Here is an 11,126-nt window from a genome sequence, read left to right on the forward strand (position 1 = left end):
CTGCTATCAGTTGTATTATCTGCATATCCGAGATTGTTGATATTTCTCCTGGCAACCTTAATTCTGGCTTTTGAGGGGCAGCTAGGTGGCGCAGTGGATAAAACACCGGCCCTGGATTCAGGAGTACCTGAGTTCAAATCCGGCCTCAAACACTTACTAGCTGTGTGACCCTGGGCAAGTCACTTAACCCCCATTGCCCTGCAAAAAATTTTTTTAAAAAATTCTGGCTTTTGATTCATCCAGCTTGGCATTTTACATGATGTATTCTGCATATAAGTTAAATGACTAAGATGACAATATACGGCCTTGTCATACTATTTCTCATAGCTTAAACTAATCAATTGTTCCATGTTTAATTCTAACCGTTGCTTCTTGGCCCCCATACAGATTCTTCAGAAGACAAGTAAGATGACTTAGTACTCCCATCTCTTTGAAGACTTGTTCCATTTTGTTGTGATCCACACAGTCAAAGGTTTTAGTGTGGTCAATGAAGCAAAAGTGGATGTTGTTGTTTTATTCTGAAACTCCCTTACTTTCTCCATAATCCAGCAAATGTTGGCAATTTGGTCTCTAGTTCCTCTGCCTCTTCAAAATCAGCCTGCTCTTCTGATAATTCTCAATTCACATATTGCTGAAGCCTAGCTTGCAAAATCTTAAGCATAACCTTGCTGATGTGTAAAATGAGAGCAATTGTTTGGCAATTTGAATATTCCTTGGCATTGCCCTTCTTTAAGATTGGAACATAAACTGATCTTTTCCAATCCAGTGGCCACTGTTGTGTTTTCAAAATTTGCTGGTATATTGAGTGCAGCACTTTAACATCATCATCTTTTAGGGTTTTAAATAACTCAGCCGGAATTCCAGCATCTCCTTGGCCTTGTTGATACCAACGTTTCCTAAGGCCCACTTGACTTCATTCTCCAGGGTGTCTGGTTCTAAATCAATGACCATACCATTGTGGTTATCAGTGATGTTAAGATCTTTCTTGTATAGTTCTTTTGTGCATTCTTGACACTTCTTCTTAATTTCTTCTACTTCTGTTAGGTCCCTACCATTTATGTCTTTTATCATGCCCATTTTTTTTTTGCATGAAACATTCCTTTGATTTCTAATTTTCTTGAAGAGATTTCTTGTCTTTCCCATTTTATTGTTTTCTTCAATTTCTTTACATTGCTCATGTTATACACAACTTTTAGAAGAAAATACTGTCCTTTAATGCCTCTAAGTCTCAGTTTCCTTATATGTAAAATGGGGATAATAATATTTGCACTATCTGCCTCAAATAATGTATAGGGGTTGTGGGAATTTATTGTGATTTTGGGACCCTGCCTTTGGGCTGAGATTAAAAAGCCTTGGGCCCTCAGGCTTTTTCTCTGTGTAAGAGGGGCTGGTGCCCCTCCTCCTCCTCCGCTTCAGCTGAGCTGAGAAGCCCAGTGATCCTTAGGGGACACCAGCTGGAGAAGCCCCAGCAAACTGCCCCCTGATGGGATCTACCCCAGAGATCCTGGGCTGGCCCCAGGCATGGCACAGTGCAGCCGTGCAGAGGTCCCAGGTGCGCAGCAGGGGGCACAGCCCCTGGAGCCCTGGGTGTGATGCGCATGGCTCACTGGAGCCCCCTGGCCGCAATGCTAGCACAGCCAGTGAATTAGCTTGGCCTGAGGTCAGCCCGAGTTTCAGGTGAGGAGAGAGCTTTTTATATACTGAGGTAGTTAGATAGTCAGGGAGGACTCGGAGGACTAAGAGAACACAAGGAGGTCGGTGAGAGAAGGAGATGCAGGGGGTTTGTCGCTATGGCTGACAGAGATGGAGAAAGAGCTAGCAAAAAGGTAGAGATGCCAGAGGAGTGAGAAAGCTAAGAGGCTTTTCAGGGCGGGGTAAACAAAGTGAAGAAGGCTTGGAGGTAGAAGAAAGGAGTGGAGCAGTGAAAGCCAGACAGGGAGCTGGCATGAAGGGAAAAAAGGTCGTATAACTTTGCATTTCTTTACCCTTATCTCTTACATTTGTTTTTATAAGTAAACCAAGCTTTGATTATTATTAAATAAAAGAGGCATTTGCTTATCAATTTGGGAGGAGCAAGTGTGGGGAAAATTTTAAATGGCCCTAACAGACTGTCTTAGGAAATTAATAGCAGGCAGATAGCCAGCCAGTCAAAAGGCCACAGATTAGGCCCCAGCTAGTCAGCAAAATAATTTTTACAGGGTGTATGGATTGTTCAAGGAAGAGAGCACGTCTGGTGTGAGGGCTTGTTGACCCCTTTTCAAGGCTGTTCATCCACCTTTGGTATCTACCTGGCACTTGATTCTCACCTGTGGCTCCAAGAAACTGTGGTGGCCTCACCCTGATAAACTACCAAGGTAGATGGGCTAAATCATATTAAGGTTAATCAGTGGGTCTCAAACCCATTGGTGAATTAGGGTAGTTATCTAATCCAAGCATGTGAAGACTTTCCCCAGAGGAATGGGCAGATGAAAACAATTTCTTCCAAAAGTCCTGAAAGCAGCTGAAATAGGCACAGTTGATCACTTAGAGCTGGGTCAGACAGTGAAGACACCAAGGTCAACCACTGCATCCCAGACCATTGCCAGTCATCCTGACTTTTGTCTTGCCACTAGACTTCCATGACTCTGGAACAAAGAGTGAGGTTGATGACTTTGTGCAACTTTACCTCACTTAAATCCAGTTCTCATGCAAGCCAAGACATCACCTCATGATGTAACTGATTCTCTTCAAAAATGAAGGACGGGGGAGCGGCTAGGTGGCGCAGTGGATAAAGCACTGGCCCTGGATTCAGGAGTACCTGAGTTCAAATCTGGCCTCAGACAATTGACACTTACTAGCTGTGTGACCCTGGGCAAGTCACTTAACCCCCATTGCCCCGCAAAAAAAAAAAAAAAAAAAAAAAAAAAAAAGGAGAAGAAGAAGAAGGACAGGGCAGCTAGGTGGCGCTGTGGATAAAGCACTGGCCCTAGCCTCAGACACTTCACACTTGACACTTACTAGCTGTGTGACCCTGGGCAAGTCACTTAACTCCCATTGCCTGCAAAAAAAAAAAAAAAGGACAAACAACATTACCAACTACAACATCTGCCTCAGACAGTTGTGAGGAAAGTACTTTCTGAAACTTAAATCATTGTATTGAGTTATTTTAAGTGAATAAAGCAAAGTATATCTGTATACTCACAGTTCTAATGGGAACAGTGAAAGAGCATAGAATTGAGCAGACAATTTAGTAGTTCCTTCGAGGGAAGGACAGATCACATTTTTTTATCATTATCTTTGTTGAAATAGCAAGGGACATGCTTTTGTAAATAATGGGAGTTAATATACTTGACAACAAGATTGGAAGCATCTTTTGTATTCCAATATTTTCCAGCAGTTTGTTGTAATTAAAGAATCAGCATGAAAACATTAGCTTTAATGAAAGATCAATGTACTTCATTTTCAATTCTCATTTCTTACATAGCATGTGCTCATCTAGAGAGGGTCAGGCTCCCAAGACTGCTAGGTGAGTTTAGTAACCAGTTTCTTTGTTTCTACAGAGCTCATGTTTTTATTTCTCTAATTCTATTTCCTTTTCATCTCCTAATCTTCCATTTTTCTTCAATCAAATGTCATAGGTAATGGTCATTAATTCACTTTTAACTTAACAAATGACATATTCAGGAGAGAGACTAAAGGAAATGTTTATTTTTCATATTCTTAAAGACATATTTTGGATATGCCTTAGGTAGTCTTTTTGGCATATTTTGAAACAACTGGTGCTTTTTAAGGAGCTAAATGTTGCACCTACTTTCACATATACTGTTTAAAATATTGGCATCTCTTGAGACATATTCCAAGGCCTTGAAGAGAAAGAGGGTAAGACAAATATCTGTAATATTTCCCCTTTGTTTTCAATATTAGAGCTGTGTTAGAAGAAAAAGGGGGTGTAGGATAATTGCAACACAACATTTGAGGACACTATGTGATGAGTCAACCCATGCAAACATTAATTACACCTCTCTCTACAATGAAATTCCATTTTGGAGCAGGTTGGGTAGGGTTTATCCTACTTGGAGCCACATTTCATATCAAGGGGGAGGTCCTTTATATACAATCTGACTGCAGTAAGTTAACAGCAATAGGAGAGTCATAGATGAATAGAAAACAATTCAGAGTTCAGAGTTGATTTCCATGTCCATGGAAAGTCAAATGGAATAATAATCTCAACAAACCTTGAGCCCAATGAAAAAATCAAAACCTATAGTGGTGAAGTGATTTGTCCTATGTCATAAACCTAAGTAGTGACCTATAATTAAACCTCTAAGTTCCTCCACACCAGTAACATCCTCCATCCCACTACAGCTACACATAAGTATGGCCATACCTTAGACCAGATCATCTTCAATGTCTTCAAACATCTTCAAGAACTAAAACTTTAAGATTTCACCCTCCAACCTCCTCCTTCTTTCCTGTTACCCTTGTCCTTCTCTCACTCCCACTAAATCTACATTTTACTTCTATCATGACTTTCATCCATTCGAATTAGCCCGGGCCATCTCCTCTACCTCTATACTTAATCTATATTCAGGGTTGGCCATTATTGCATCTCAATTTCTAATGATAATCTAGAGCAAGAGTTCTTTGTCTAAAATCCATGAACTTTTAAAAAATATATTTTGATAACTATTTCTTTTTTTCTTTATGTTTAGAATTTTATTTTCCAAATTACATGTAAAAACAAATTTTGACATCAATTTTTTAAAACTTTGTGTTCCAACTTCTCTTCCTCCCTCCCTTCCCACCCCCAAGAACTCAAGCAAGTCAATATAAGTTATACATGAGTAGTCATGGAAAACATCTCCGCATTAGCTAGGTTGTGAGAGAAAACAGATAAAAACAAAACCTCAGATTAAGGAACTGCCAAAAAAATTATGCTTCCATCTGTTTTCAGATACTATCAGTTCTCTCTCTGCAGATGAATTGCAATTTTCATAAGTCCTTCAGTTATATTGGATCATCGTACTGCTTAAAATAACCACATCCTTCCCAGAAGATCATATTACACTATTGCTATTATTTTGTATACAGTACATTTCACTCTGCTTCAGTTCATGTAGGTCTTTCCAGGTTTTTCTGATAGCATCCTGTTCATCATAACGTTTATATAGTACCTTAAACTTGACAACAAATTTTCTTCATAATAGCCCAGCAAAGTAGGTACGATACATTTTGCCATTATAATCAATAATCATAACTGTTTCCCTGCATCCTATTCCTTCCCCATATTTACTCTATTTTCTATCTTCTTTTACCCTATTCCTCCTCAAAAGTATTTTGCTTCTAACTGTCCTCTCCCCCACTCTGCCCTCCCTTCTTTCACCCTTCCCTCCTTATCCTCTTCCCCTCCTACTTTCCTATAAGGTTAAATAGATTACTCCTCCCATTTAGGTGTGTATGTTATTTCCTCCTTGAGCCAACTCTGATGAGTTTAAGGTCTTTTAGCTAATTTTGTGTTATAAATTTTCTTCCTCCTTCCTCAACCCTCCCTATGAAATCAAGCAATTCAATATAAGTCATACATGTGCAGTTATGCAAAACATCTTCACCTTCCTCAAAAGTGTTTTGCTTTTTACTGCTCCCTCCCCCAATCTGCCCTTCCTTCCTTCCCATCTTCTCCCTGCCCCCATCTCCTTCCCCTCCCACTTTCCCTCAGGGCAAAATATATTAATATACCCACTTGAGTATGTATGTTATTCACTCTTTGAGACAATTCTGATGATAGTAAGGTTCACTCACTCCCCCACTCCTTCCCTCTCCTCCCCTCCCCTCCATAAGCTTTTTCTTGTTTCCTTTATCTGAGCTACTTTTTCCCAGTCTATCTCTCCCTTTCCCTTTCTTCCAGTGCATTTCTCTTAACCTGTAACTTTGTTTTAAAGATGTCATCATTGGTTAGCTAGGTGGCACAGTGGACATAGCACCAGCCCTGGACCCAGGAGGCCCCAAGCCCAAATCTGACCCCAGACATAAGCCACCCCACCCTGTCTGCCCCCAAAAAACAAGGATAAACAAAAAAATAATGTTTTAAAGATATCATCCCTTCATATTCAGTTCAGACCTTTGTCCTCTAAGTGTATTCCTTTCATCTGCCCTAATACTGAGAAAGTTCTTATGTTAGAAGTATTATCTTCCCATGTAGGAATGTAAACAGTTTAATCTTTTAATATCCCTCATGATTTCTTTTTCCTGTTTACCATTTTATGTTTCTCTAGGGTCTTGTATTTGAAAGTCAAATTTCCTATTTAGTTCAGGTCTTTTTATCACAAATGCCTGAAAGTCCTCTTTTCATTGAAGTCCCATTTTTTCCTCTGAAAGATTATACAAAGTTTTGCTGGGTAGGTGATTCTTGGCTATAGTCCCAGTTCCTTTGCCTTCTGGAATATCATATTCTATGCCCTCTTGTCCTTTAATGTAGATGCTGCTAGATCTTGTTTTATCCTTGTCACTCCACAGTATTTTAATTCCCTTTTTCTAGCTGCTTGCAATATTTTCTCCTTGACCTGGGGGCTCTGGAATTTGGCTATAATATTCATGGAGGTTTTCCTTTGGGGATCTCTTTCAGGAGGTGATCTGTAGATTCTTTCAATTTCTATTTTATTTTCTGCTTCTAGAATATCAGGGCAATTTTCCCTGACAATCTCTTGGAAGATGCTGTTTAAACTCTTATTTTAATCATGGTTTTCAGATAGTCCAATGATTTTCAAATTTTCTCTCCTGAATCTATTTTTCAGGTCAGCTATTTTTCCAAGGAGATATTTCTTATTGCCCTCTATTATTTTTTATTCCTTTGGATTTGCTTTACTGTGTCTTGGTTTCTCCTAAAGTCACTAGCTTCTATTTGTTCAATCCTAATTCTTAGGCAGTTATTTTCTTCTGAGAGCTTTTGTATCTCCTTTTCCATTTGGCTTTTCAAGCTGTTGACTTTTTTCTTTTTTTTTTCTTTTTGCGGGGCAATGAGGGTTAAGTGACTTGCCCAGGGTCACACAGCTAGTAAGTGTCAAGTGTCTGAGACCGGATTTGAACTCAGGTCCTCCTGAATCCAGGCCAGTGCTTTATCCACTGTGCCAGCTAACTGCCCCCTGTTGACTTTTTTCTCATAACTCTCATGCATCTCTCTCATTTCTCTTTCCATTCTTTCCTCCACCTCTCTAAATCTTCCTTCTATCTCTCCTACTTTTTCTTCAAAGTCCTTTTTGAGAGCTTCCATGGCCTGAGACCAATTCATATTTTTCTTGGAAGCTTTGGATGTAGAGGCCCTAAGGTTGTTGTCTTCTGAGGGTGTACCTCGATCTTCCTTGTCACTTAAGAAACTTTCTATAATTCTCAACTTTCTTTGCTTGTTCATCTTGGCATCTTTTACTTGACTTTTAACTCCCTCTTACAGTGGGGCCCTACTTCCAAGCTACACTGTCCCAAGCTTCAAAGGATGCCAGGTGTTTCGGTTTGAGGAAAGGCAGATTTTTCTCTCACCTGGCCTGTTCTCTGGTCTGAAGATAACCTCAAGCCAACTTGCTAACTAACCAGCCAGCAGAACTTTGTGTGCTGTGGTGGTTCTTAGCTCTGATAAGCCTGCACCCCTCTCCCACCTGGGCCTCCTCTCACTCAAGATTTCTTCCTTAGATAGCCAAATTCCTCCTTAGGTCCCATAGACACCCCTGTTTTCCACCCACTCCCCAGCCAGCCATTCAGCCCTCTCACCCAACCATATGCTTAGTTCCAGAAGATGCTGGTGCCACAGCTGATTCAGAGGCTCAGAGGTAAATTTCTCCGGCAGTCTGTCTGGGGACTGTGTCAGCACAATTACAGGGTTGAACTCTGCTTGCAACCCAGCATGCCCCTCCCCATGCTGTCTTTGGCTGGAAAATAATTTTAGCCCATCTTTTTGTGGGTTTTGATGCTCCATGGGGTTGTTTTATTGCTGTTTTGGGAGTAATTGTGTCAGGAGCTCTGTGTGTTTAATATCTTTTCCTAACTATTTAAATATAATTGTTTTCCTTGGTAATCTTTTGCATTTTGTTTTATGCATTTAAAAATATGTTTCATCAAAGGCAAAGGACTGAGGAAACTAGGTGGTGCAGTGAATAGAGCACCGGCCCCGGATTCAGGAGTACCTGAGTTCAAATCCGGCCTCAGACACTTAACACTTACTAGCTGTGTGACCCTGGGCAAGTCACTTAACCCCAATTGCCTCACTAAAAAAAGAAAAAAAAAGGCAAAGGACTCCTACTTATAGAATATCTCCCTTTACTGATTTCCTGCCATTCCTGACCTGAAAATCTTCATTCTTAAGTAACCCTCACTATGTGATTTCTCTTACTGAGAGACCTATCTAGACTAGCCGTGCTCATTCCCTCACTCCTCCCCCAGTTCTTCTCCTGAATTTCCAGAGTTCTTCCCCATGCCCTATGAGGATTGCTTCCCTTCACCCCCATCCCTGCTCTTCAGCTCCCTTTTTTGTATTGTCTTCTTTTATTAGAATTTTATTAGAACACATTTGAGGTCAGGGAATATCTTTGTGCTTATATTTGCATTGTTAGCACTTAGAAGTGTCTGGCATATTGTGAGTGCTTAAAAATATATACTAGTTGAGTTGATTTCATGGACTACAAATTCAAGTCAATGTAATTTTAGATCTCTAACTGCTAATCAACAATCCTCAGAGCAGGGCTTCTTAAACTATGTCCATTCAGGACCCCTTTTCACCTAAGAAAATTTTCCATGTTTCTAAACATATAGTTATATAAAATAGGTATACATAACCTTTTACTAACGCCAAATTTTTCATGACCCCCGCATTCAGTTATATGACCCCGTGTGGAGTTATGATCCACAGTTTAAGAAGCTTTGTTTTAGAGTAACTTTAAAAAAAAAACTTTTCTTCTCTCGACCAATTAATCAATATCTATTTAAGTGTCTATTATGTTTCAGGCACTCTGTTAAACACTCTGGATACAAAAAGAGGCAAAGGAATTCACAATCTAATAGAGGAAATAACAAACAATTATGTACAAACAAACTATATACAAGATAAATAGGAAATAATTAATAGAGGGAAAGCATTAGAATCAAGAGAGGTTAAGAAAGGCTCCTGTAGAAGATGGGATTTCAGCTGGACTTAAAGGAAGCCAGGAAAACCAGTAAGCAGAAATGAGAAATGAGAGCATGGTAGGTTACCAGAGAAAATGCCCAGAGGTGAGAAATGGATTGTCTTGTTTGTGGAACAGAGAGGAGGCCATTGTCACTGTACTGAAGAGTACATGGCTGGGAGTAGGGTAAGTAAGAAGCCTGGAAAGGTAGGAGGAAGTTAAGTTGTGAGGGTCCTTGTATACCAAACAAAGGATTCTGCATTTGATCCCAAAAGATTCTAGAGATGTTGCAAAGGTAAAATTGACAGGCCTTGGCAATAGATTGGATATAGGGGATGAGAGAGAATGAGGAGTCCAGGATAACTCCTAGGTTGCAAACCCAAGAGAATGGGACAATGGTGGTATCCTCAATAGTAATAGAAAAACTAAGAGCAGAGAAAGATTTAAAGAGAAAGAACCTACATTCCATTTTGGATATACATAGTTTAAGATGACTATTGGACAACCAGTTCAAGATCTCTAAAAGGCAGTTGGAGATGCAGAGAAATTGAGGCAAGATTGTTGTTTTTCCTTCATTCTTGAAGAGGACCATGACATGAGGGTGATGTCATGACTTGTGGTGAATTGGATTTAAGTGAGGCAAGGATGTACAAAGTCACCAACCTCTCTCTCTCTCTCTCTCTCTCTCTCTCTCTCCTCCAGAGTCATCTGTATCCAATGGGAAGATACATATCAGGATGGCTCTAGATGTTTTTAGACAATTGGGGTTAAATTATTTTCCTAGAGTCACGCAGCTAGTGTCTGAGGTCAGCTTTGAACTCAGGTCCTCTCAACTTCAGGATGGGTGCTCTATCCACTGAACTACCTAGCTGCCCCTAAGGTAAGATAGTTAAATTTGAAAATCATCAACATAGAGATGGTAATTAAATCAGTGGAAGCTGATGAGATCACCAAGTGAAGTAATATAAAGGGAGAAGAGAAGAGGTCCCTGTGGGCCACCTATAATTACAAAGCATGATCTGAATGAAGATTCAGCAAATGAGCCTGAGAAGGAGTGATCAGATAAGTAGAAGGAGAACCAAGAAAGAGTGATGTCCCACAATCCTAGAGAGAAGTGAGTACCAAGTTGGATTGGGTGATCTGCAGTGTCAAAGGTTGAAGAGAGGTTAAAGAGATTGAGGATCAAATCGAGAAAAGGACATGGGATTTGGCAACTAAAAGATCCTTGGTAACTTTGGAAAAGCAGTTTCAGTGGAATGATGTGAAGTCAAAGGCTGAATTATAAGGTGTTAAGAAGAAAGTGAGAGGAGAGAAAGTGGAGGCAACTATTGCAGAAGCCTTTTCAATGTGTTTAGCCACAAAGGTCAGAAGAGATATAAGAACATAGTTATCAGGCATAGGGACGGCTAGGTGGTACAATGGACAGAACACTGGGCTTGGCAGGAAGACTCATCTTCAAAAGTTCACATCTGTCCTCAGACACTTCCTAGCTGTGTGACCCTGGGCAAATCACTTAACCCTGTTGGCCTCAGTTGCCTCATCTATAAAATGAGCTGCAGAAGGAAATGTCAAACCTCTCCAATATTTTTGCCAAGAAAACCCCAAATGGGGAAATGAAGAGTTGGACATGAGTAAAACAATTTAATAACAAACAGCAGGCACTGAAGCATCAAGTGAGGCTTTCTTTAGGATAAAAGAGACATGGGCATTTTTGTAGACAGATGGAAGAGATTGAAAATAAGCAATAGAGTGGGGATGACAGAGGGGCTAATCTGTTGAATGAAACAGGATGTAATGGAATCAGTTGAACAGGTGGAGGGGTTAACATAGGTAAGAAGTAAAGTCAACTCATCGTGTGAAACAGGACTGAAGAAGGAGATAGTGGCAGAAGGCATATGAGATGGGGAAGAGTGAACTCACAATGAATGAACTTAATTTTTTTCTATAAAATATGAGGTAAAGTTATCAGCTGATGGGGTTGGGGCAAGGGAGAACCACAGG

General features: G+C 40.2%; 1 pseudogene; it reads right to left on the bottom strand.

The window, feature by feature from the left end:
- Window positions 1-450: 450 nt before the first annotated feature.
- On the bottom strand, window positions 451-1,143 carry LOC122746644 (annotated as a pseudogene).
- Window positions 1,144-11,126: the final 9,983 nt, after the last annotated feature.

Source organism: Dromiciops gliroides, chromosome 3 (genome assembly GCF_019393635.1).
Source record: "Dromiciops gliroides isolate mDroGli1 chromosome 3, mDroGli1.pri, whole genome shotgun sequence".
Classification (NCBI taxonomy): Eukaryota; Metazoa; Chordata; class Mammalia; order Microbiotheria; family Microbiotheriidae; genus Dromiciops; species Dromiciops gliroides.